Source organism: Aristolochia californica, unplaced genomic scaffold (assembly GCF_029961685.1).
Source record: "Aristolochia californica isolate CCGP_79_NKW_82.1479 unplaced genomic scaffold, dmAriCali1.0.hap1 SCAF_6, whole genome shotgun sequence".
In the NCBI taxonomy this organism is placed as follows: domain Eukaryota; kingdom Viridiplantae; phylum Streptophyta; class Magnoliopsida; order Piperales; family Aristolochiaceae; genus Aristolochia; species Aristolochia californica.
Window position 1 is genome coordinate 35,089,765 of NW_027182257.1, and position 25,424 is coordinate 35,115,188.

Genomic DNA, 25,424 nt, shown 5'->3' on the forward strand with positions numbered 1-25,424 from the left:
CCCTGTTGAAACCAATTGCGCTAAAACCACGAGGGATTAGTGAGAGGCGCAACATAACCTTATACAAGGATCGGCCCGGTCGATGTAAATATCTCAATACTCCCCCGCACGGGAAACCCTGTGAACCAACAGAGGGAACAAATCGGTGGGAGCGGGATTCGAACTCGGGACCAGCATTGCTCTGATACCATGTAGAATTTAGGATCTCATGAAAGGAACTTTAGATCAACAAGAAAGAAGAAGAAGAAGAAGAGAGAAGGAGAAGAGAAGAAGAAGAATGTGGAAGAAGAAAGTTTGGATTAAGGGAGAAGAGGGTTGTGTCAAAAAGAAAAATGAGGGCTGGACGAATTTGTGGAAAGAGAGGAGAGTTCTTCAATGCCCTACCTCTTAGCCAATGCCTTTATTTATAGTTTTATAATACCCTTAGGGCTACAACTTGATAAAACAAAAGACATAAAAGGAACACATATTTACACTTCTATTCCATCTTTATGGAAAGTACCATATTTTACACATATGCCACTCCTTTGACGTGTGGGCTTCTTGTCTTGAGCTCGTGGGCTTGAGCCCATCTTCCAACACTCCCCCTTATGCTGGAGGAGAAAAGACATCATAAATACCCAACTTGCCACATATAAATGATAGGATTTTAGATGTAACGGGTTTAGTCTACTTGCTCTTGAGATGACACATGTTTGAGAGAGATTATTCCTGCTTGAAACTTCTCCCGTATAAAATGACAATCCACCTCTATATGTTTAGTTCTTTCATGAAAAATTGGATTTGAAGTGATATGAATGGCTGCTTGATTATCACAATGCAGATTCATGGACCCATTTTTATAAAAAACCTAGTTCAGTAAGAAGGGTCCTAATCCATAAAAGTTTACTAACGGTATGGGCCATAGCTCTGTATTCTGCTTCGGCTCTAGATCTTGCCACCACATTTTGCTTCTTACTTTTCCATGTAACCAAGTTTCCCCCAACCAGAGTGCAATATCCTGATGTAGATTTTCTATCATCAGGAGATCCAGCCCAATTTGCATCTGAGAAGCCTTCTATGTTGAAGTGCCCATGTTTTTTATACAGCAATCCTCTTCCTGGAGCTCCTTTTAGATAACGTAATATTCTCTCTAAAGCCTGCCATTGGGTAATTTTTGGTTTGTGCATGAATTGACTCACCACACTTACAGCATATGATATGTCTGGCCTAGTTACCGTGAGATAAATCAGTTTTCCCACGAGTCTTTGATATTTGCCAATATCAATATCTTCTTCTTTTGTGGCACATAATTTTACATTTGTATCCATAGGTGTGTCAACTGGTCTACAACCCTTCATTCCTGTTTCTTCAAGGAGATCCAATACATATTTCCTTCAAGACAATATTATCCCATGTTTGGATTGAAGCATTTCTTTACCCAAAAAATATTTAAGCATACCAAGGTCTTTAGTCTAGAATTCCTGACATATCATCTGTTTCACCTCTTGTATGCTCAAAGCATCATCACCGGTTAATATAATATCATCCACATATATGGCCAATAATATTTTTCCTTTGACCGTATCTTTATAATATACTGAATGATCAACTGAGCACTGATGAAAACCAAACCGTAGGAGTGTTTGACTAAATTTATTAAACCAAGCCCGAGGGGACTGCTTAAGCCCATATAAAGACTTTTTTAACCGGCATACTGACTTCCCCTCAACCACATAACCAGGTGGTTGAACCATATAAATTTCATCACTGATATCACCATTTAAAAAAGCATTTTTAACATCCAACTGATAGATGGGTCATGAGGAGTTAGCAACAATAGATAAGATGATGCGTACCGAATTCAATTTTGCAACAGGAGAGAAGGTCTCCTCATAATCTATCCCATAGCACTGCGTATAGCCCTTAGCAACCATTCGAGCTTTAAGACGAGCAACCGATCCATCCGGATTATGTTTCACCGAAAAAAAACCATCGACAACCAACCGGTCTTTTACCATTCGGGAGTGATGTTAAGTACCAGGTTTAGTTTTCGTATAAGGCGTGCATTTCTTCATCCATAGCCGCCTTCCATCCTGGATGTCTCAGGGCCTCCTGATACGACTGCGGAACGGAAGTAGAAGAAAGGGACGCAAGAAACTGAAAACACTCGGAAGACAAGCGATGGCGAGACATAAAATTTGAGATAGGATGCAAAGTAGTACAGGAGCGACTTTCTTTTCTTAAAGCAATAAGCCGAGTATCAAATTCAGACCCATACATAGGAGGAGAAGGACTTACCTCGGGTGGATCCGACAACTCCACAGGTGAAGGTATGGCCGATGCATCAAGGGATCAATCCACTTCAAGATTGAACGGCACAAGCGGAAAAGGAGTAGTAGAAGGACAAGTCCATCCTGGAGGAGCATCATGGGAGGAGTAGAAGGGAGTGTCCTCAAAGAAAGTCACATCCCTAGAGATAAACATCCTCTGAAGGGTAGGATTGTAACAGACATAACCTTTTTGGGTGCGAGAGTATCCCAAAAAATGCACTTCATAGACCGAGGATCAAGTTTATTTTTATATGGAGATGTAACATGAACAAAACACGTACATCCAAACACTTTCAAAGGAAGAGAAAAAAGATCTTCACCATTAAATAACACAGAGTAAGGAGTTTTATGATGAAGGACTGATGAAGGTAACCTATTAATGAGAAAGCATGTTGTAAGTATAGCATGAGGCCAATAGAAATAGGGTACCTTCATGGAGTAGAGGAGGCCACGAGCAACTTCAAGAAGATGACGATTCTTCCTTTCAGCAACACCATTTTGTTGAGGAATATAGGCACATAATGTTTGATGAATAAGCCCATTACTCTCATAAAATGATTTGAAGTCATGAGACATGTATTCCTTAGCATTATTAGATCTAAGGGTTTGAATTTTCTTCCCAAATTGTGTCAAGACCATAGCATGAAAATTTTTAAACAAAGGAAGAATTTCAGAACACTCTTTAAATAGATATAACCAAGTCACTCGAGTAAAATCATCAACAAAAATGACAAAATATTTAACTTGGGAAATATTTGAGACACATAAAGGGCCCCATACATCAGAATGTATTAGCTCAAACGGAGCAGTACTTGTAGTTGTAAGACGAGGAGAATATGTACTCCTAACATGTTTACTTAATTGACAAACCTCACAACTGATATTAGAAAGTCCTTTTAAAGATGGAACCAAAGAACGAAGTGAAGGGGTAGACGGATGACCAAGTCGGTTGTGCCAAAGTTGGGCCTCAAATGTAGTGGACGATAATGCAGCTAATGGTGGAAGAGTGAAGTAGTACAAACCCCCCTTTTCATGGTCGCCGCCAATCACCCGCTTCGTAGTGAGATCCTGAAGGACACAAGAAGACGGTGAGAAGGTGATAGAGTAATTTAATTGTTTGGTCAATTGGCTAACTGAGAGCAAATTTAAAGGAAATTGAGGAACAAACAAAACATTTTGAAGGGGAATAGATGAAGTAAGAGAGGAGGAACCTTTGCCAAGGACCTTGGTTTGGGTACCATCCGCAATAGTAACAAATTTATGAGGATAACAAGGAGATAAGGACTGCAACAAGTGTTTGTTACCTGATAGATGTTCGGAGGCCCCAGAGTCGATGATCCAAGAGGAAGAGGAAGAAGAGGAAGAAAGCATACCTGAGACAATAGTAGTGGCCGCAGTAGATGATGAGGGAATAGATGATTCCATGAAGGACTTCATTTTCTGAAATGCAGCATAGTCCTCAGCCGTAAGAGTCACATTTCAGGATGATGATTCAGCCTTATCTTCATTTTTCTCAATGTTAACTGAGACTGGGTTAGCTGTGGCCCAATCAGGTTTGCCATGAAGTTTCCAGCATGATGCCACAAGGTGGTTTTGACGGCCACAATAAGTGCAAAGTTGAGGCTCAGTACGGAAAGAATTTTGACCTGTTCTACCACCTCTATTTTCAGCCCCTCTTATAGTTCGACCCCCTCTCATATTTCTGCCCCGTCCTTGGGATGAGGAAGATGTTCCCCGATTGCCAGATAACATCGCCTATGGAGCATCAATAGGAGAAGGAGGGGATGGATCCGGTGTCCTAAGTAATGTAGCACTAATATCATCGAATGATGGAAGAGCAGAAGAACTTAGAAGTTGAGTTTTGGCCACCTCTAGGTATGGTTTAATATTCGATAAGCAAATGGCTGCTGCCAAAGCTTCTCTTTATCATTCTTGAATGGCAATATCAGTGGAATATGGCTGAGCTAGTTTCCATTCTTGAAGAAGACCGCGAAACCGTGCCAAAAATTCATAAATATTATCTCCATGTTTTGTATGCAGCATGTTTTGTAAGATATCATATATTTTTTGTAATGAAGCAGTGCTTGAGTAAAGTTTGGCACAAGTGTCCCATATGTTCTTGGCGGTTTCCAAGTGGACCACATTGTTGGCCACTTGCTCTTCCATGCTATTAATGAGCTAACTTATCAACATGTTATCATCCTTAACCCACTTGTGGTAGGACGCATCTTCTTCATCAATCGGAGGAGGAAAGTTAACAACGTGGCTCAAGAGGTCACGCGTTATAAGAACCCTCCGAACCAATTGTGATCAGCTCATATAATTGGAGAGACCTCTAAGTGGAATTGTAGTAATACGGAGTATATCACTCTTATTACTATTGTATCCAATCTCCATGATGAGGCAAGTAAAATATGGAGGTCAAGGGAAAAATCCTTCTTCAAAGAAAAATTACTCTATGTAATTTGAAGAACCCGTAGACCAAATCAATCACCAACAAAAGAGAACAAGAACCAATTTCTTTCACAAGGGCAAGCACCAAATTATCAACAAATTTGTGCCTTTAGAAAGTGATAATAACATCCAGCCATCACTCAACTTCTCTTGTATTCATACGAACAAAGAGAAGAAAGTAGATGCAACCGATTAGGCCTTAATCCAAACTCCAACACAAACAAGCAATAGACAAAAATTTAGAGAAGATTTAACGACAAACCAAGACACTTGGAAGAAATTTATCTTTAGCTCATGGGAGACTTCAACGTAAGAAAAAATTCAATTGTTGAAGTTAAAAAAAAAATGGAACTACTAAGGGTAAATGGCTGTTGGCATTTCATCAAATATATAATGGGCATCTAACAACATAACACAAACCCATGAGCAACCTAAAGTAGGAGAAGATACAACAACATGTGCTGGAATTCTACCTCAAATGAGATGGATCCAAATTACATAAAGGTAATTGAATTTCACCCATCAATCTTAATAAGATGCAAACAGCAAATGATCTTGATCACTCTTGTAATTGATTTACAAGGAGTCAAGATTATAACATCAATTTAGTCATAGAAATAAATCTTTACAACATATAAAGATTTATCTTGACTTGATGTGACTCAAAATTCAAGAAGTAAAGAAAAACAGTAAAAATGAGTATGTAAATAAGAAAAGGAAACAAAAAAAAAGTAAATAAGAAGATGATGAACTTATCTCTTTATGACTGAACTCCTTTTACAACTTCTTGAACAGATTTCATAATAACTCCATGAAGAGATCCTAAACTCCTTGATTTGATACCATGATGAAACCAATTGCGCTAAAACCTCAAGGCATTAGTGAGAGGCACAACATGACCTTATACAAGGATCGGCCCGGTCGATATAAATATCTCAACACCCCCTACGCGCGAAGACTTCGTGTGATTTCACACATGCGAGATCATAAGCAAGTGAAAAAAAACTATTTCTTGAACTCTGGTTGTCCCTACCTCATGGCTCTTGAAGAAATTGAAAAGACATTTTAGTAGAAATAAGTTTCTAGGGACTATTAGTGGGTTTTTCAAGAAATGTTGAAAAGACATTTTTAGTAGAAATATGTTTCTAGAGACTATTAGTGCCTCATGTTTTTTGGAAATATTTTTCTAATTAGAAATTCCTATTAAAAATTATATAAATTTTTAAGTAAGATTTGCCTACCAAGATGGGCTAGAAAACCATATAGAAAATTTTTGAATAAGTATTTGACAGTTGATGCTGTAATACTTTTAGCATGAGGCAATTTTCATAGCAATTTTGTGTTTGACATTTTATTTCATTAAAAATTTATCGATAAGTATAGTTATATATTAGATTGATTATTAATTTTGATTTATTTCCTTGGAAGAGGCAATAAGAGGTCCATTTAACTTTCCTAAGAAAATTTTAAAATATTTCTTGTAATTTTCTAGTAAGTCACTAATAGTAATAGGATTTTATTTAAAATTTTTTTGGAAATATGTATCCTAGGAAAAATATTTCTAGTTTTTCCTAAAATATAAATTTTCAACCAGGGGCACTAAGGAGGCCATGGTAAATTTATGGCCAGATTCATAAATTACAAAATATGTTAAACAAAATTTAGGATAAAAAAGATTAATATTGGTGCATTCTAATCCATAATCTAGATTTAATCCCGAACCTCCCTTATCATTTTTTTTAAATGTATGCATAATTTTATATATAATTATTTGACAAATATTTTATGCAAAGTATTAAATGTAGGTTGAAGCTCGACCTTGAACTTGGTTAAAATTATTAGGCTCGAGGCTAGGGTCGGCTCGAGCTTGAGTTCGAAATATTTAAATCCATCTCGGCTCGAACATAGGCAGGTTAGGGCTCAGCTCGGCTCGATGCCACCCCTAGGCATTGGCTAAGAGGAAGAGCATTGAAGCTCTCCCCTCTTTTCTCAAGAAATTCGTCTAGCCTCCCACCTCACTTGGTTGGCGCACCTTCTTCTCCCATAATCCAAACTTTCTCCATCTTGGTTCTTCTCCTTCTCCTTCTCCTTCTCCTCTCCTTCCTCTCTTCTTCTTCATCTTCTTCGTTGATGTAAAGTCTTCCACATGGGATCCTAAATTCTACAATATCCATGGGAATGTCCTTAGGATGACGTCTCATCATTCATGTGTCTCTAAGTAAGTCAAGCACATATTTTCTTTGTGACAGAATAATGCCATATCTAGATTGAAAAACTTCTATACCAAGGAAATATTTTAGGAGCACCAAGTCATTCATCTTGAACTCACTACTAATCTTAAGCTTAACTTTATTTATGTTGTCAGTATCACTGCCTATCAGGATAATATCATCAACATATATTGTTTTCCATAAAAGGCCATCATTTCTTCGTCCATAGCCACTTTCCATCCAAGATTTTGGAGGACCTCCTTATAAGATAAAGGAATAGAAGTAGAGTAAATAGAAACAAGAAAGTGACAACATGATGGTGATAATCGGTGAGTAGATACAAATTGAGATATGGGGTGAGATGAAGATGGTTGAGTAAAAGACCGAGGCTCTTTGCAAAGAGTAATCAGACAAGTACCAAATGGAGAACCAGACTCACAAGGAGGAGAAGAACTTACCTCAGGAGAATCTACAGAAGTCACAAGTGAGGTATCATCCATGGCCACAAAAGGCTGAAGATATATTTCATCGTGGCTTCGAGATGTGGAGTCATCAAAGGACACAATAGGCTTCGGGAACTCAATAGCATGGAAGAACCCAATGGAGTACCTATAGGTGAATAAAATGGTTGTTGTTTAAAGAATGTTACATCTCTAGACACAAATATTTTCCAAAAAAGGTATTGGAATATGGGCCTAAGCCCACACAACCAAGGAAGGCCCACACATCCAAAAGATGTGGAAGATGGGCTCAAGGCCCATAGATCAAGGAGAAGGTCCATAGGCCCACATAGTGATGGCAGGATGGTATATAAAGAGTCATTTCATAGAGAAGGCATTGATGTAATTAGTTTAAGCTGCGGGAGTATTATTGTAATATTATAGTTTTATCAATCTATAAATTGAGCTTCGGGGGAGGGTTAGGACATAAGTCCATAACCCTTTTTTTCTTCCTGTTTTCTCCCAATGGGTGTCCCTTCTTCTTTTTCTCCATGAGCTAAATCTGTAGAATCTTGAACATCAACAAGGTATCAGAGTGGGCAATGATCTGAGATGTAAAAGGAGAAGAACATGAAAAAAAAGGATGGACAAGAAAGGAAGGAAGAAGAAGAAAAAAAAATGAAAAAGAAAAAAAGGAGTTTCTTATTTTTCCTTTAGTCTTATTTCTCAATTTCTATATTTCATTGTATGTTTCACTCCCTTACCTTATTTTTCATATAGAAAATTATATACTGTTGGAAATATACTTGAGTCTAGTTTCCAAATCAAAATGAATCGTTGAAATCAAAATTTTATAGAAAGTGAAATCGATATCTGAAGTATCAAAGGTAAAGAATCAGAAAAGTTTCATGCAGTAGCAGAAAACTGTTACTTTTGAGTCATTTTATGCTATAAAAACGAGACTTTATATGGAGAATTATATATCAAAAGAACTATATGTAAGTCTATTTTCTTACAAACTCAACCAATTCTCATTCTGAGTTTTTTTTATATGGATATATCAATCTCGAAATAGTCAATGGTCATACTGGCGAAAAAAGAAAGAGTACTCAATTCGGCCAGATTACAGAGTCCAAAAGAAATCAGATTATTTATCTCAAAATAAGCATATTTTATTAAGAGAAGTTATACTTGGTTAAAAGGTATTTTAGTCTAGTTTTAGAAGGAGAAAATTTCTTATCAATTTAATGAAAATTAAAGGATATATTTGCATTGGAAGAATCAAAGGTCATGCTGGTATAGTGTTGTTTTTTGAGTTATCTAATTGATAAACAATATCAGGAAAGTATTTCATGATCTACCCTTGGAAATATTTTGCTTTTTTACTAACAATATCTGGAAAGAATCTTTAATGATCATCTTATTTTTAGAAACTTTCCTTGATTTATTTGTCAAATATTGTGTTTCCTAAAGGTTTAATGAAAAAAAGTCAAGGAAAAGTGTCTTCTTTGATTTATAAGTTGGCACCAATTGAAGGATGAAACTACCTTATTTAGAAGATTTTTCCAGCCACACATTTTGTGAGATTTTGATGGTATTTTGAAAGATTACAAAGAATTTGATTTGGTATTCTTGCCTAAAATATTATGGCAAGAAAAGATTGAAATATTTGGCTTGGCTTGAGTTATTTGGTTTAGAATATTTGAGCTAGTGAAGTTTTTAATACTAGCCTTCTTTTACTTGATCATACAAGAGGTAGATTAGCACTTGAGCTTGCAAAATATTTGTTGACTTCAAGCTGGGATCATTAACATTATCTCCTACTGATTTTCAGGACTCCATGGATTTAGATCATGGAGAAAAAGAGAGACATACCCATTGGAAAAAAAAACAAGAGCAAGAAGAGGTTATAGACTTATTGTCCTAACCCTCTTTTACTTGATCATACAAGAGGTGGATTAGCACTTGAGCTTGCAAAATATTTGTTGACTTCAAGCTAGGATCGTTGACATTATCTCCTACTAATTTTCAGGACTCCATGGATTTAGATCATGGAGAAAAAGAGAGACATACCCATTGGAAAAAAAAACAAGAGCAAGAAGAGGTTATAGACTTATTGTCCTAACCCTCCCCCCAAGCTCAATTTATAGATTAATCAAACTATAATATTACAATAATACCCCTAGAACTTAACCTAATTATATCAATGTCATCTATATGAGATGACTCTTTATTTACTATCCTCCCATCATTGTATGGGCCTATGGGTCTTCTCCTTGGTCTATGGGCCTTAAGCCTTCTTCTACATCTCTTGGATGTGTGGGCCTTCCTTGGTCATATAGGCTTGGGCCCATCTTCCAATACACTTGGATTTGTAGGTCTGCCTTTGTTGTGTGGGCTTGTGCCCATCTTCCAACATCTATCAACTTGAGGTAGAGAATAGAAGGAGACGTATGAAGGATGAGTGCATTGGAGATTGTTCAATTTATTGATTATCAAACAGCACTTAGTTCAACTTATTATTGGTAGTCTATTACTCGGCTTTACTTACTCACTCATTGTCAAAGCTACTATATGTTATTTGTTATCTGCTACCGGTTTGACTTCAATTTGATTATTACCCTGGATTATTACCTTGGATTATCCTCAGCTTATTACATGGTGCATAGTTTCCTTATTCAAGGTTGGACTTGCTGCAGATTATCTTATGTGTCTTTATTGGTCTTAAGGACTTTTACTACCTATTGGTTATCCGCTGCTATAAAACTGCGTATTTGGTACATGTTATTTGGGCCCAAGACCATTTCATCTGCTGCTATTGTGTCTCTTTGGCTTAGACATTATTATTGAAGAAGAACTTCTCAGTTGTTGATTGTAGTCAGTGTTGGTTATTTTGATGAAGAAGAAAGCACATGGTGGCCCAAAATATTATCTTCCGGGTGATTAACCGTTACCCCCCTTAATTGGCATCTTTACTCCTACCATTTGAGAATTGGTGCCCTGTGGAGGGACACCGTGATGGAGAAGTTTATTACTACACTTCGGAGCAACGCCTATAGACCCACTACCTACAGAGGATAGGAGTGTGCCCAACATCCAACATGAGTTATTTGACTGGAGTATGGAGTGATGTCTTACGGCTAGGAGTGACTTTACTCTCACTTATATTATGCCCGTTGGGCCTCTTGGAAGAGACACCAGCTTGAGGGGGAGTGTTAGAAAATATGGTGGTCTGCTATTTTATACGAAAAGATTCTATACACCATTTGCAACAAGCTGAGTATTCATGATGTTCTCTCACCCCCAGATTGAGGAGGAGTGTTGGAAGATGGACCCCAGCCCACATGACCAAGGAAGGTCCACACATCCAAGAGATATGGAAGATGGTTCAAGGCCCATAGACCAAGGAGAAGGACCATAGTCCCACACAGTGATTACAAGATGGTAAATAAAAGTCATCTCACAGTCATTGATATAATTAGTTTAAGTTCCAAGGGTATTATTGTAATATTATACTTTTATCAATATATAAATTAAGCTTCAGGGAGAGGGTTACGACATAAGTCCATAACCCTTTTCTTCCTCCTGTGTTCTCCTAATGAGTGTCCCTTCTTTTTCTCCATGAGCTCCATGGAGTCCTAAAAATCAGCAAGAAGTATTGTTACACATGTATCCTTTTCGAGTACGAGAGTACCCCAAGAAGATACCATCAAGCGCTCTCAAATCCAATTTAGTGGTATGAGGAGAAGTGACATGGACAAAACACATACAACCAAATACTCGCACCGGAAGGGAAAACATGTCATCATAAGGAAAAACATATGAATAAGGAGTGGCACAATTAAGAACCAAAGACGGTAATATGTTGATAAGAAAATAGGTCGTAAGGATGCCATGTGGCCAATAGAAGTGGGGCACATGCATATATTGCAGAAGGGCCCATGCAACATCAAGGAGGTGGCAATTCTTTCTTTCAGCCACACCATTCTATTGGAGTGTGTAGACACAAGAGGTTTGGTGAATAATTCCTTTATCTACACAAAAGGAGTCAAAAATACTTGACATGTATTCCTTGGCATTAACTGATCGAAGAACCTTTATAGTGGTATTGAATTGAGTAGAAACCATGGCACAAATGGATTTAAATTTAGTCATGACCTCAAACTTGTCCTTAATATAAAAAAATAACCATGTAACCCTTGAGAAATCATCAACAATAGTAATGAAAATTTTGGACTGAGAGATATTTCAAACATTTAATAATCCCCACACATCGATGTGGATTAATGAAAAAGGAGCAACACATTTAGGTTCTCTACGAGGGGAATAAATACTCATCTAGTGTTTATTCATCTGACAAACATTATAATTTAAACTAGAAATAGAATGCAACAAAGGAAACCAAATTTTAAGTGACGGGAGAGACAAATGGCCGAGTCTATTGTGCCATTGAAGTGCCTTAGGTTGTGAAATGGATGTAGCAATGACTATTGTTTGATCAAGATAGTAGAGCCCCCCTTGTTTGTGGCCTCCACCAATCACTTGTTTCATCTGCAGATCCTGAAAAAATACAAGAAGTAGGTGAGAAGGTAATGTAGAAGTTAAAAAAAAATTTTGATTGATTGACAGACAAAAGATTCAATGGAAACTATGGAAAAATAAGACTTCTTCTGAGGGAAGTGTCGGTGTAGTAAAGGTGGATCCCATCCTATGTACCTCGGTTTGGGGCCCATTGGCTATAGAAACAAACTTGTCAGTCAAGCAAGGACAGGTGGAACTCAAAATTTTACCATTACATGTCTGTTATGGACTCCATAGCAGGTCGAGTGATTAGTAGATGTCGTGGGTAAATCATATAATTTTTGGGTTTAAGCACTTTAGTAGTTTAGATGTAATTTTCTTTCTTTTCATGGGCCTTGTTACTGTCCTTTGCCTTGTACTCGAACCCTAGTCCTTTCTTATAAGGGGGACGATTGCCTGAATAGAATTAAGCTTGATCATTAGTCTAAAACCAGAGATCGAATACTCTCTCTTCCAAGGAGGTCCAAGGTGCATGCTTCCTTCAAAAGATTTATTCTTCTCAACCATAGGTCGTTCGAAAAATCCCAAGCCTCTCTCAAGGATGAATTCCAATCTGGAACCAAGAGGAGATCGCCGAGTGACTCCATCGATGGCAAGGGACCTTAACAACGTGGTATCAGACATGACCACCATCGACGATTCTTCTTCTCCCAATGATTTGCGAAATATTGTTGAAGAAGTTCATATTGAAGGCCAAACCCAAACAACATCATTTCGGGCAGAGACTGCAGCCCTCCGAACTGATCTTCTGGAGCTACGGGATACTTTTCTTCAACTCAATCTCCGAATTGGAGAGTGGCTTGCTAGGGATTCTGCTCTTCCAGGTAGTTCCAACAGGCCATCCGACCAGCAGCCCTTTCACCCTCCACCTACTCAACCTCCTATGTGTCCAGCATATCAAACAGCAAGGGGGTCCATGACACAAACCACCCCACCATGCCCAAGTACACAAATCTCGATTTCCCCACTTATGATGGGTCCTCCGACCCTTTAATATGGTTGCATAGGTGTGAGAAATTTTTTTGGAATCAACTCACACAAGTGGATGACCGAGTCCCTTTAACTGCCTTCCACGTGTTCGATGAAGCGCAACTACGGTACCACCAATTTGAATCTAAACATCACATCAATGATTGGGACACTTTTAAAGAATATTGCATGTTGAGGTTCAACCCCCAGCCAGAATTAACCCTCTAGGTGATTTGGTGAACCTAAAACAAACTGGTTCAATAGCAGCTTATCAGAAACAATTTTAGGAACGCCTGGCAAGAGCTAGCAGGTATGTTCGTCCAGATCAGTATGTTAATTTATTTACTGCTGGACTAGGGGAAGCACTTCGGTTGGAAGTTAAATTATATGACCCACCAGACTTCGCACATGCTATGAATTTGGCCCATGCCCTTGACGCCAAACATAGGGTCTTGAACGAATCTATGGTGCGTCGGGCCCATGGCCAGGCCGTGTGGCCACTGGTGCGCCAAACCCCACTAGCTTCCCTATGCGGCAAGCCAGAACACCTCTCAACCATCAGAGACACAAAAGTTAATGTTGCCCACCCCCTTCATTCGCCACCTTACACGAGCAGAGATGGATTAGAGGAGGGCCAAAGGGCTCTATTACAATTGTGACGAGTAATACATTCATGGGCACCAATGCAAACGTTTGTTTTGGTTAGAGGTGGAAGATCCAGAGGACACCACACCATTTGAGGAAGGGAAGAGCCAGTGGGGGTCGAACCATCTGCAGAAGAGCAAGGGGTGGTCGAACCAACCATTTTCCTACATGCTATGACATGGTTGCACAGTAATAACACTATGTAGGTCTGTGCCCTACTCCAACACCTCATGTTGCTGGCCTTAGATGATTTGGGCAGCATCCACAACTTCATCAGTCAACTCGCGGCACAACAATTGGGCTTGCATATTCACCAGAACTCTGGGACTTCGGTTTCTATAGCCAATGGTGACAAGATTTCCATTGCTGGAGTTTGTTTAGCAGTACCCTTTGTGATTGAAGGACACAAATTCGTGGTAGACTTCTTGGTCATTCCGCTTGCCAGGTTTGACTTGGTATTGGTTATCAAATGGTTGCAGCAGTTGGGTCCAATTTTATGGGATTTCAAGTCCCTCATGATGAGCTTTACTTCTACCCAACAACCCATTATCCTTCATGGGACTCGTGCATCGTCATCTCCTTGCATTCTGCAGCATTTACAAGTTCAGGACTCCAACCGTTGTAAGTTGCATTCAGTCCTAACAAAATTTACAAATTTATTTCAAGAACCCACAACTCTCCCACCAATCCAATCTTGTGACCACCGGATTCTCTTAAAATTGGGAACCGAGCCAATAGTAGTGTGTCCATACTGCTACCCCCATTTACAAAAAGATATGAAAATGAGCGACAGTGTCAACAAATGTTAGAATAAGGCATTATTCAGCCCAGCCTGTCACCATTCTCTTCTCCTGTCTTATTGGTCAAACAAACAAGACAACACCTGGCATTTTTGTGTGGATTACAGAGAGCTGAATGCCAAAACCATCGCGGATAAATTTCCTATTCCAGTGGTGGATGAACTATTGGATGAATTACATGGAGCACGCTTCTTTACTAAACTGGAATTGAGATCCGGTTACCAAAAAATTCGGGTACACCCTTCAGATGTGGAGATGACTGCTTTCCACACACATCATGGCTACTTCAAATTCTTAGTGATGCCATTTGGGCTTTCCAATGCCCCATCCACATTTCAAGCCCTTATGAATGAGGTATTTCTCCCTCTCTTACGAAAGTACGTTTTGGTTTTCTATGATGATATTTTTATCTATAGCAAGTAGTGGGACGACCACCTTTTTCATTTGCGCCATGTCCTCCAATTGCTGCGTTCACATCATCTATCTCTCAAGCAATCCAAGTGCTCCTTTGGCACCACCGAGGTGGCTTATCTCGGGCATGTCATATCTGCCTCAGAGGTTAAGGATGACAGTAGCAAGATCCAGGCGGTTGTCGACTGGCCTCCTCCACATTCAGCCATAGGCTTACGGGGATTCTTAGGCCTAGCGGGGTACTATCGGAAATTCATTCGAGGTTATGGCCAACTGGCTACTCCTCCCAACAATTTACTGAAGCGAAACTCCTCTTGGATGGAAACTACTGCCTCCTCCTTTGCCCAGTTGAAGCACGCCTTAAGCAATGCCCCTGTTCTCCAACTTCCAAATTTTGAAGAGCAGTTTATTGTAGAATGTGATGCATCTGGAGGCGGCATTGGTGTAGTCTTACAATAGCAGGGCCATCCTATTTCATAATTCAGCAGGCACTTGCCCACATGACACCACAAGTTGGCCGCCTATGAATGTGAGCATATCAGCCTCGCTAAATCAATTCAGCATTGGCAGCCCTATCTTTGGGGCCGACACTTCATTATCCGCACAGACCACTTCAGCTTGAAGTATTAATTGGTGCAACGCATAACGACTTCCCCCCAACAGCATTGGCTTAGTAAATTGATGGGCTTCAATTTTACGGTTGAATACAAACTGGAGCAACTCAACAAGGTCGCTGATGCCTTATCTTGCAGGGAGGTGTCCGAGCCACATCTCCATGCCATCAGTCAACCAAGGTTTCTTTTGTTGGATTCCCTCTAGGACGAAATTCAGAAAACTCCTGAACTCACTGACCTGTAGGGTCGAATTGAACAACAGGCCATAGACAGCGAGTGGACCATCTGAGACCGCCTCATCTTCTACAATAATCATATTTATTTACGGTCCACCTCCGCATTGCTCAACACCATCGTATCCACCTATCACGACAGTACTCATGAAGGCCAGCAAAATACATACTTCAGGCTTAGTCGTGACTTCTACTGGTAAGGTATGAAACGCATGGTGTCTGATTATGTGTCAGCTTGTCAGGTCTACCAAAGGAACAAAGCTGAGACCTTAAGCCCAACCGGATTGCTTCAGCCTCTACAGCTCCCTGCACAGCTATGGGCGGATGTTTCCATGGATTTTATTGATGGCCTCCCTAAGTCTTCAGGCAAATCTATTATCTTGGTTGTGGTGGATCAATTCTCAAAATATATTCACTTCCTTCCTCTGTAGCATCCTTACATGGTGACCCATGTGGCTTATACTTTTATGGACCAGATTGTTCGCCTCCATGGCTTACCTAAATCCATTACGAGTGACCGCGATGCTGTTTTCACTAGTACATTTTGGAATGTCCTTTTCCATTTACATGGCACCAAATTGGCTTTCTCTTCAGCCTACCACCCTCAGACGGATGGACAAATGGAAGTGGTAAATCGGACCATTGAGATGTATTTGCATTGCTTCATGGGGGATCATCTGAAGAGTTGGGTCCGTTGGCCAGCATGGGCAGAATTTTGTTACAATACCTCCTACCACACAGCACTCCGGACTACACCTTTCAAAGTGGTTTATGGTTGTGAACCCCCCCCCCCCCCCCCCCCCTCTTATCTTATGTGGTTGGGTCTTGTCATGTGGCAGCTCTCGATCAGGCTTTGTGCAAATGTGATCGTATGCTTGACCCGGTCAAAGATAATTTTCAACAAGCCCAGTCTCGTATGAAGTAGATATATGACAAGGGCCATTGGGACCTCACTTATGCACATGGGGACTATGTCTGGTTTCGTCTTCAACCCTACCACCAGCTCTCTCTTGCAGCCTCCAAGCGTCATAAACTTTCTCCAAAAATCTATGGTCCATTTCAGATTGTGGATCGTGTTGGCACCATTGCATATAGGCAGCAACTTCCCCCGGATACCAATATTCATGATGTTTTCCATGTCTCTCTTTTGAAGTCATTGAAGGGATACTCGCCTATGTTACATACACCCTTGCCACCATTGGAGGATGGTCGTGTGCTACCAACTCCAGCTTTTGTTCTGCAGGATCGACGGGCACAACGTTGGTGGGAGATTTTAGTCCAATGGGTGGACCCCACAGAAGCCTCATGGGAACCGTTAGAAGTCTTCCGTGTGTCCTATCCCACTTTTGAGCTTGAGGATAAGCTCTTTCTCCAGGAGGGGGTGATGTTATGGACTCCATAGTAAGTCGAGTGATTAGTAGATACTGTGGGTAAATCATGTAATTTTTGGGTTTAAGCACTTTAGTGATTTAGACGTAATTTTCTTTCCTTGCATGGGCCTTGTTACTGGCCTTTGCCTTGTACTCGAACCCTAGTCCTCTCTTATAAGGGGGACGATTGTTTGAATAGAATTAAGCTTGATCATTAATCTAAAACCAGAGATCGGATACTCTCTCTTCCAAGGAGGTCAATGATGCAAGCTTCCTTTGAAAGCTTGATTCTTCTCAACCATAGGTCGTTAAAAAAATCCCAAGCCTCTCTCAAGGACGAATTCCAATCTGGAACCAAGAGGAGATCGCCAGGTGACTCGATCGATGGCAAGGGATCTTAACACTATCAAGTTCTCGGAGGCTCCATAATCAATAATCCAGTATGGAGAAGGTGAAGTAACCGCGACCATACCTGTTATAATAGTGGCTACAGTAGATGAAGATGTCATGGGAGGTGCCATCTATTATGCACGCAATAACATTGCTAAGTTATTTAGAGTCTAATTAATTATTTTTTAATTTATTTTATTTCAGTTAAAGAATTAATAGGCCATAGGGGCATTTTTGTAATATTTATCTTGAACCTTGTAAGGGTGAACCCTATTTAAGGGGTAAGAGTAATGAGAAAAAGCAAGTATTGATTTAGAGTAAACAAGGGTTTTCAGTTCTCCTCAATGAGACGTTAGGGGTGTGTGTTCTCTTTAATGAACCTAGGGTTTTCAAGTTTCCCTTCGGCTTGATTTTCCTCTTTCTCTTCTTCTTCCCTACGAATCTTTGTGTTCAATCCGGGATCATAACAATTGGTATCAGAGCAGGAACACAATGAGATATTCTTCATCCCGAGAAAAATGGCTTACCATGCATGATCTATCGGAAGAAATATGCACAAGGGTTTTAGCATTGGAAGCAGCATGGCGCGATGGACTACGTGAATCTTCAATTAAAATTTCTGCAATTGAGAGGCATCTTGCTAAGGCCACAGAGAGGAAGGTTGTGTGACCTCAAATCTCCGAGGAAGAAAAATTTACAGAACTCAAATCTCGAGCAGACGCTGTCTCGGACGGGAAGAAAATCCATGTGCTAGAAAAATTCAAGGGCAGTCCAGAGGAAAAATCCCAAGCAAGGAAATCGGATATGGGGGACCCAAAAATTCTGAAATCGGAGGTGTATTCAACACAACCCTCGTCGGAAAGGGCTGATTTGGGTTCGGCATAAGAAACCCCATCTCCTGGGAAGCAAAATGTCTCCCAGAATAGGAGATGAAAAAAATCCGAGCTACCTCTATCTCGGAAAAATTTCAACCTGCATTCCTCTCAGACCAGGAAATGGAAAATCCACCAGTGGTGAAGACCCAAAGGGTTGTTGTTCGCCATCGAAAAAAGATGAGGCACCATCGAAAAAAAATTCAGGTTTTCTTTGGCTTCAAGACTTTCAATCTCACTCTCGGTCTTAGCAGCACAGCGGAAAACCAACTTCAACAAATTTTGGGGTAAACTTCTGAGACGATTTTCTCCAAATTTCATCTTCTCATTTCTCCAGCCCCTCGATATTTTACAAAATACTTCTAGAATGGCATTGGGGGTGTTCCGTTGGACAGAGATACAGAGTGGTTACTCCAATTTTGAAGAAGTTCCTGTTTTTCTTTTTGAAATGTAAAATGGGAATTTTTTGGGGATTTCGGGAATGGTAGAGCAATTTCTAAGGGTGGTGATTTCTTGTTGTTGATAAGAACATGACCATTGCATCTATTCATTGTCATATATCCAGCAGTAGCAGTCATTCTGAAAACTTTGTGCTTAATTTTTTGGGTCTCATGTATTCTGATTGGACATTGTTCATGGCAATTCTTCAACCAGGTGTGAGTTATGGAAATGATATGGTAGCCGACATAAGAAATAATAGGGTGACTGCTAGGTTGCACAGTCTGACAAATTTTCAACTTGTTGCTGCTGTTGTAGTGCAAAAAGGGGCATAACAGCAGAAAATAAAAAAAATTAGAAAGAATGCAGATGAACAGCACCTAGAATATGTTAACTTTGAAAATATGAGACAAGACATGAATGTGCTTGTGAAATGTGGGAACATTGTTGATGCTCATTGTGTATTTAATGAATTACCTGTCGTTGATTTAGCCTCATGGAAAACAATGATTTTGGGCTATACACAAAGAGGCCATCCTAGCGAGGGCATGGAGCTATTTCTAGAAAAGAAGTGGGAAACTATGGTTCCCAATTCTGTAACTATAACTGGTCTTCTTTCTGCATGTTCATCGTTAAGGAAGGTGAAAATGCATCAATTTGTCCATTTGATTGCCATTCAATTTGGATTAGTTGAAGATGCCATAATAAAGAATGATCTTGTAGATATGTATGCAAAATGTGGTATGGTGTGATATGCCAACTTTATTTTCTTGTCTAATCTATCTGAGGATGTGGTTCCATGGAACTCAATGATCAGTGGATTTGCTCTAAATGGGTATGCGATTGATGCACTATCATGGTTTCACTGCTTGAGATCATCTTCTACTTTACCAAATGTTGTCACTTTGGTTAATGTTATTTCAGCTTGTGCTTACGCTCATGGTATGTTAGTACAGCATGTTGGCCAATGTGAGGACCTTGGCCTGGCCAATGGAGGCAGATTTTGCAATCCACACTTCTCAAGGGCAATACTGCACTATAGAATCATCCACTACAACTGGTAGTTATAATGTGTATAACTCCCCAGTGGAAGCCCGCCATCACAACAAGAGTCCCAGTTATGGTTTACCTATTAGTGGGTCTTGTGTTGCTGAGGATGTACATGGTTTGCAACATAAGCTAAGAGAATCAGAAACTATCATGTTGGGTCCTAATTCTGACATAGTTTACAGCTTTGAGAGCACCTCTCCTGGTTCTAACTCAATGGTACCCAACAAGTGGAAACAATTGATGGAGATAATTAGAAGAGATCTAAGAGAGGTGCTTATTGCTTGTGGAAAAGTTGTCTCTGATAATGATATGGTTAGTGCAAAATGGTTGATAGCTGAATTAAGACCGATGGTTTCGGTTTGAGGGGAGCCCCTTCAGCGGCTTGGTGCCTATATGCTTGAAGGTCTTGTTGCAAGGTTGTCCTCCTCAGGAAATTTGATTTACAAAGCCCTAAAATGCAAGAAGCCTGCAAGTTCCAAACTTCTCTCTAACATGCACATACTTTATGAAGTTTGCCCATACTTCAAATTTGGGTATATGTCAGCCAATGGTGCCTTTGTTGAAGCTTTGAAGGATGAAGATCAAGTCCACATAATTGACTTTCAGATTGCTCAGGGAAGACAATGGATTACCCTAATTCAAGCTTTGTCTGCGAGGCCTGGTGGTCCTCCACATGTACGCATAACTGGTGTTGATGATTCTCTGTATGCCTATGCTCGAGGAGGTGGGCTCCACATTGTAGGACAAAGGATGGCAAGACTTGTTGATTCTTGCAATGTGCCTTCTGAATTCCATGTTGCAGCCATGTCAGGATGTGAAGTTGAATTGAAGCATTTGCGTGTTCGACCTAGGGAGGCCTTGGCAGTTAAATTTCCTTTTCAATTACATCAAGGAAAACAAATTTACAATAAGATAGCTTTTAACTACCTACAATCAAGCTGCTTTTCAGCAGCAAAGGTTATCAATAAAAATTTTGCATAGTTGTTGAAGGCTGAATCTGCTTATGAGGCTCATGTTGATGGTCTTTATTATGAGATAAACAATACCGAAAGTGAAACCCAAGTGCCAATGATTTCAAGCCATCTAATGTCAGTACAAATTGAACCTGATTTGGGTCCAAGTTTTGGATTTGCTGGTGTGCCAGAAATTGGATTTATATACACAAAATTCATCAGGGCCATAACCAGTACTGTGTGGCTATTTGTGGAGTTCCAAAGGATATGCTGAGAGATCCAAGAGAAGCAGTTTATGCACAGAAAGGTGAGGGTACATTGGAAGAAATTGGGCAGACCGCAGTAATTATGACTGTTGGGATTTCAAAATTCTGAGTTTTGTCACAAATTGAAACTGCCCAACCTTTGGTATGTAGGGTGTATGATGCTGCCACCCAGTTTCATGACATGCCTGTCAAGGCACTTAAGGTGGATAATACTAGCAGAGTTTTTGACCAAATCTCACAAAGCAATTTAATTTGTTAGCATGCTGTGATGTGAGGACACTGTCTTCATGCCTGTCTTACAACAATGATGGGTTTATTCTCACATGGGTTTCAGAAGATTATGGTAGAACGTCCTGTTGGCCAGTCATGGTCTTGCCAAAATGGAACAAGTGATAGTTCATATTGTTGTTTGGTTGCTTGACTGTGTGGTCAGTTGTTGCAACGAGTGATGCTGGCAGTGTTAGATTCTCAACAAAAAAAGATTGCTTCTCGGGTGGAATGCTCCAGTTTTTTCGTCCAGTGGGGTGACACAGATACCGCGGATGCTACTTGGGAACCGGTGGAGACATTCGGCAAGCAAACCCTATCTTTGACCTTGAGGACAAGCCCTTTCTCCAAAGGGGGTGTAATGTTATGCACGCAATAACATTGCTAAGTTATTTAGGGTCTAATCAATTGTTTTTCTTTACTTTACTTTATTTTATTTCAGTTAAAGAATTAATAGGCTATAGGGGTATTTTTGTAATATTTTATCTTGAACCTTATAAGGGTGAACCCTATTTAAGGGGTAAGAGTAATGAGAAAAAACAAATATTGATTTGGAGTAAACAAGGGGTTTTGAGTTCTCCTCAATGAGCTTGGGGTGTACATTCTCTTTAATGAACCTAGGGTTTTCAAGCTTCCCTTCTGCTTGATTTTCTTTTTCCTCTTCTTCTTTCCTAAGAATTGTTGTGTTAGATCCAGGATCATAACACCATCATGATCTTTATTTTTTTAAGTCAAAATCCTCCTCATAGATAATTTTCTTGCCTATAGAGATCTCAACTTTGGCCCCATCTTTATCACCACTAGTGGTGGAGACTTGATTTGCTGTAATCGATTCGAGTACGCCATGAATTTTCTAGCATGTCTCCGCTAAGTGATTTGTTTTGTTACAATGAGTACAACTTTGGCCGTCATCAGGTCGGGAAGAATTTTTACTAGACTTGCCTCCTCTGCCATGACTTCCGTTATTATTTCAGCCTCAAACCCTATTCCTGGAACCTCCATGATATGCCCCATTTCCATAGATCAGCCACCAAATGATCACTCCTACCTTCCAGGTTGTCGTACGACGTTGAGGAGGACTTGGAGTTCCTTGAACGACCAATAGTTGGATAACTGAGCTTACAAAGGGATCTCAACCCTGGACCTCGTTAGAGAAAGGGAGCATCCGACCTTGCTAACAACTAATTGGATTAATGCTTTTCCTCCCCCTTCATTCTGACTGACGTCCTCCTTATAACAAGAATGGCCATGATATTTACACTTCCCAAGCCTTGACGTTTACACTCCCTAGCCAACAACTAAAACACTTCCCAAGCCATGACGTGGCCCACACTCATAACTCAAAATTACATTAAACCCAACCCTTAATCTTAACTTGAAAGTGACACCACTTAAGTCCTACATCTAGCACTTATTCTAGATGCTTTGGAGTCCATAACATCGCTCCCCTCCTAGAGTACAAGCTTGCCCTCAAGCTCGAATGTAAGTCTGTTGGCCTGTGTCGACGTCTTGATCCATGCACAAGTGTCAACCGCGATAGCTGGGTAAGCCCGTAGACAACAAAAGTAGAGCATCCAACCAGAGGACCAATAGACAGCATGGAAGGCTGTGATGGTTCCCATGAGGATGTAGCAGTGTCAATCTCCGTCCATGGAACGAAAACCTCCCATGCATCAGTATACGACGAGCCCGCTGATGTAAGAGTTCCTGCAATACTAGCTTCAAAATCTACTACTACGTCCTGGTTGTGCTGTGTCTTATTGCCCTTTATAGCTGTGAAAACTGAACCAAATAATCCCTTTGTACTAACATTACTACTAGGGGTTGAACTGGTGGCTTCATTTTGCATAGGAATAGTGTTCTAGTAAAGTAGGCGAATGGATTCCAACTTTCGGTATATGTCATTCCTGGACAAAATACAGATGAAAAGGATTGCTTGATCTGTGGTCACCAAAATGAGTTCTCCTTCCGAGGCACAGCAGAAAGATAAATTCAAAGGTGAGTTTGATTTTGAATTTGAAACAGTCAGATCCCTCAAGGAAGTGTCCAGTAGTAAGGATAAAGTTGGAAGAGACCTTATTGCGATTTTGTCCCTTGTAAACAGAAGTATTAGACCAATACCAGAACTCGGAGTGGAGACTCTTGATGCCCACCAGTAAGTCCCCTAGAACTTGTTCGTATTGTGCACTTTCTGAACCCCTTACCCTTGGTCTAAACGTGGACTTGAGGCAATGTATCCATGGCCAGATGTATTTTGCTCATGTAGAAGATGCATGAAGAGTGATTTTGCAGGGTTTTTACAGTGGACCCCACAGCTGTTTAGTGGATTTCCAACATCTCCAGCAAGGGCCAAAATGGATGAATCTTTCAGGGTTACCAGCAAAATATTGTGTTGAGAGCCAATGGAGCTACAATTCTCAAATTTGAAAGCACCAGTAGATGGTTCACTTGAAAAATGTCTCTGAGACAATATGGTAGGCCCGTCCATCTCAATTATCGAAACCGATCCTTCATCAGATCCAATGACAAGTTTCCCTGCAATGGAGTTCATATGGATGGACATTACATCTCCTATAACTGTTAGAAGCTGGATGTCTGAATTTTGTTGTTTCATCCTTGCTTTGTACGTACTTGCTCAAGTTTGAATGTGAAAATGCGGATCATGCCATGTTGATCTCCAGAAACAAGAACCCGAGAACTGATGTCAAAGAACAAAGTTGTCACTGGAACACTACTCAAAGAATGAGTAGCCGCCACCTGGTTGCTGTAGTCATTCACCAAAATAGAATCTCTCCCCTGCCCTTGTGAAAAAAATTGTGGATGGCAAACATAAGTAAGGCCCTCGACTGCTTGAATTGGAAGATGGGCATGATTCCAGAAGGATTAATTAACCATGTTGGCTTTGTCGACCAGCCAACAACATCACGTTGAGGCATTACTTCGAACAGCTCCCCAGCATTAGGAGTCTCGTTGACGCATGGAAAAATAGTTGCATAGAGAGAGAGGGATGCACGCTCCACTATAAGAAAGGGTAGAACGGCAATTGCATACCTGATGTTGTGCCTAGCAACCATGAATTGAAGGCCATTTATAGCACCCCGAACAGGGGCCTCATCTTGTTGAAGCCATTTCAACTCCAAATCTTCTGTGTGAGACCTCTCTTCTTCCACCAGGGCCACAATTTCAACTGTGAAATCAAAATATCTGGGTTTTGTTGGGTGTCGGTTCGTAGAAGCCGGCAATGGTGCTCGTCTGTAATTTTCAAGCCCCTTACAAACTGCTAGCCAGTTGAGCTTGAGATGTTGTGGACGACGAACAGGATGAACGAGTGGCCCAAATTGAGAACATTTTTGCTTCTCGACGAACATGTGTCGTGGTTCCGTTACGACAGAGTAGGTCTTCGATTTGGAGGTGGCCTTGTCGTCTGATTTCGGACGCTCGGGAGTTTGCCCGAGACAGTGAGCTCTCAAATTTCCGGTGTCTTCTGTTCGGGAGGATGTATGGCGTCCAGTGAGAAGGTTTTGATGGCAAACCCCCTTCCGTTTGCCGATGAAGTTTTTGGGGAGGATCCTTCCGATTTTGGACATGTGGAGTCCCCAATTTCGGACGTCGCCGCCGCTGGAGAAACAAAGGGTTCTCTAATTTTTGGCGTCGCCGATTTATTCGATTTCGTTTCTACGGCACCACCCGGAATAGCTGAAGTTCGAGCAATATTTGCATCAAATCGATGAGTGAGTTAACGAATAATCTCATGGATCTCCTTCAGACCAGTATGGAGTGCGGCGTAGTGGTTCTGTGTTTCGATCAGAAATTCTTTCACCAGAGGGCGGCCATCATTTAGAGAAGATGAATCATCGACAGTGGCCCGCTCTGATACCAAGTTGATATGCCCCATTTCCATGGATCAGCCACCAGACGATCACTCCTACCTTCCAGGTTGTCGTGCGACGTTGAGGAGGACTTGGAGTTCCTTAAACAACCAATAGTTGGATAACTGAACTTACGAAGGGAGCTCAACCCTAGACCTCGTTAGAGAAAGGGAGAATCCGGCCTTGCTAACAACTAATTGGATTAATGTTTTTCCTTCCCCTTCATTTTGACTGACGTCCTCCTTATAACAAGAAGGGCCATGACATTTACACTTCCCAA

The 25,424-nt window shown here is 40.5% G+C and overlaps 1 pseudogene; it reads left to right on the forward strand.

The window, feature by feature from the left end:
- Positions 1-18,090: 18,090 nt before the first annotated feature.
- LOC137934779 (chitin-inducible gibberellin-responsive protein 2-like) lies at positions 18,091-21,834 on the forward strand (annotated as a pseudogene).
- Positions 21,835-25,424: the final 3,590 nt, after the last annotated feature.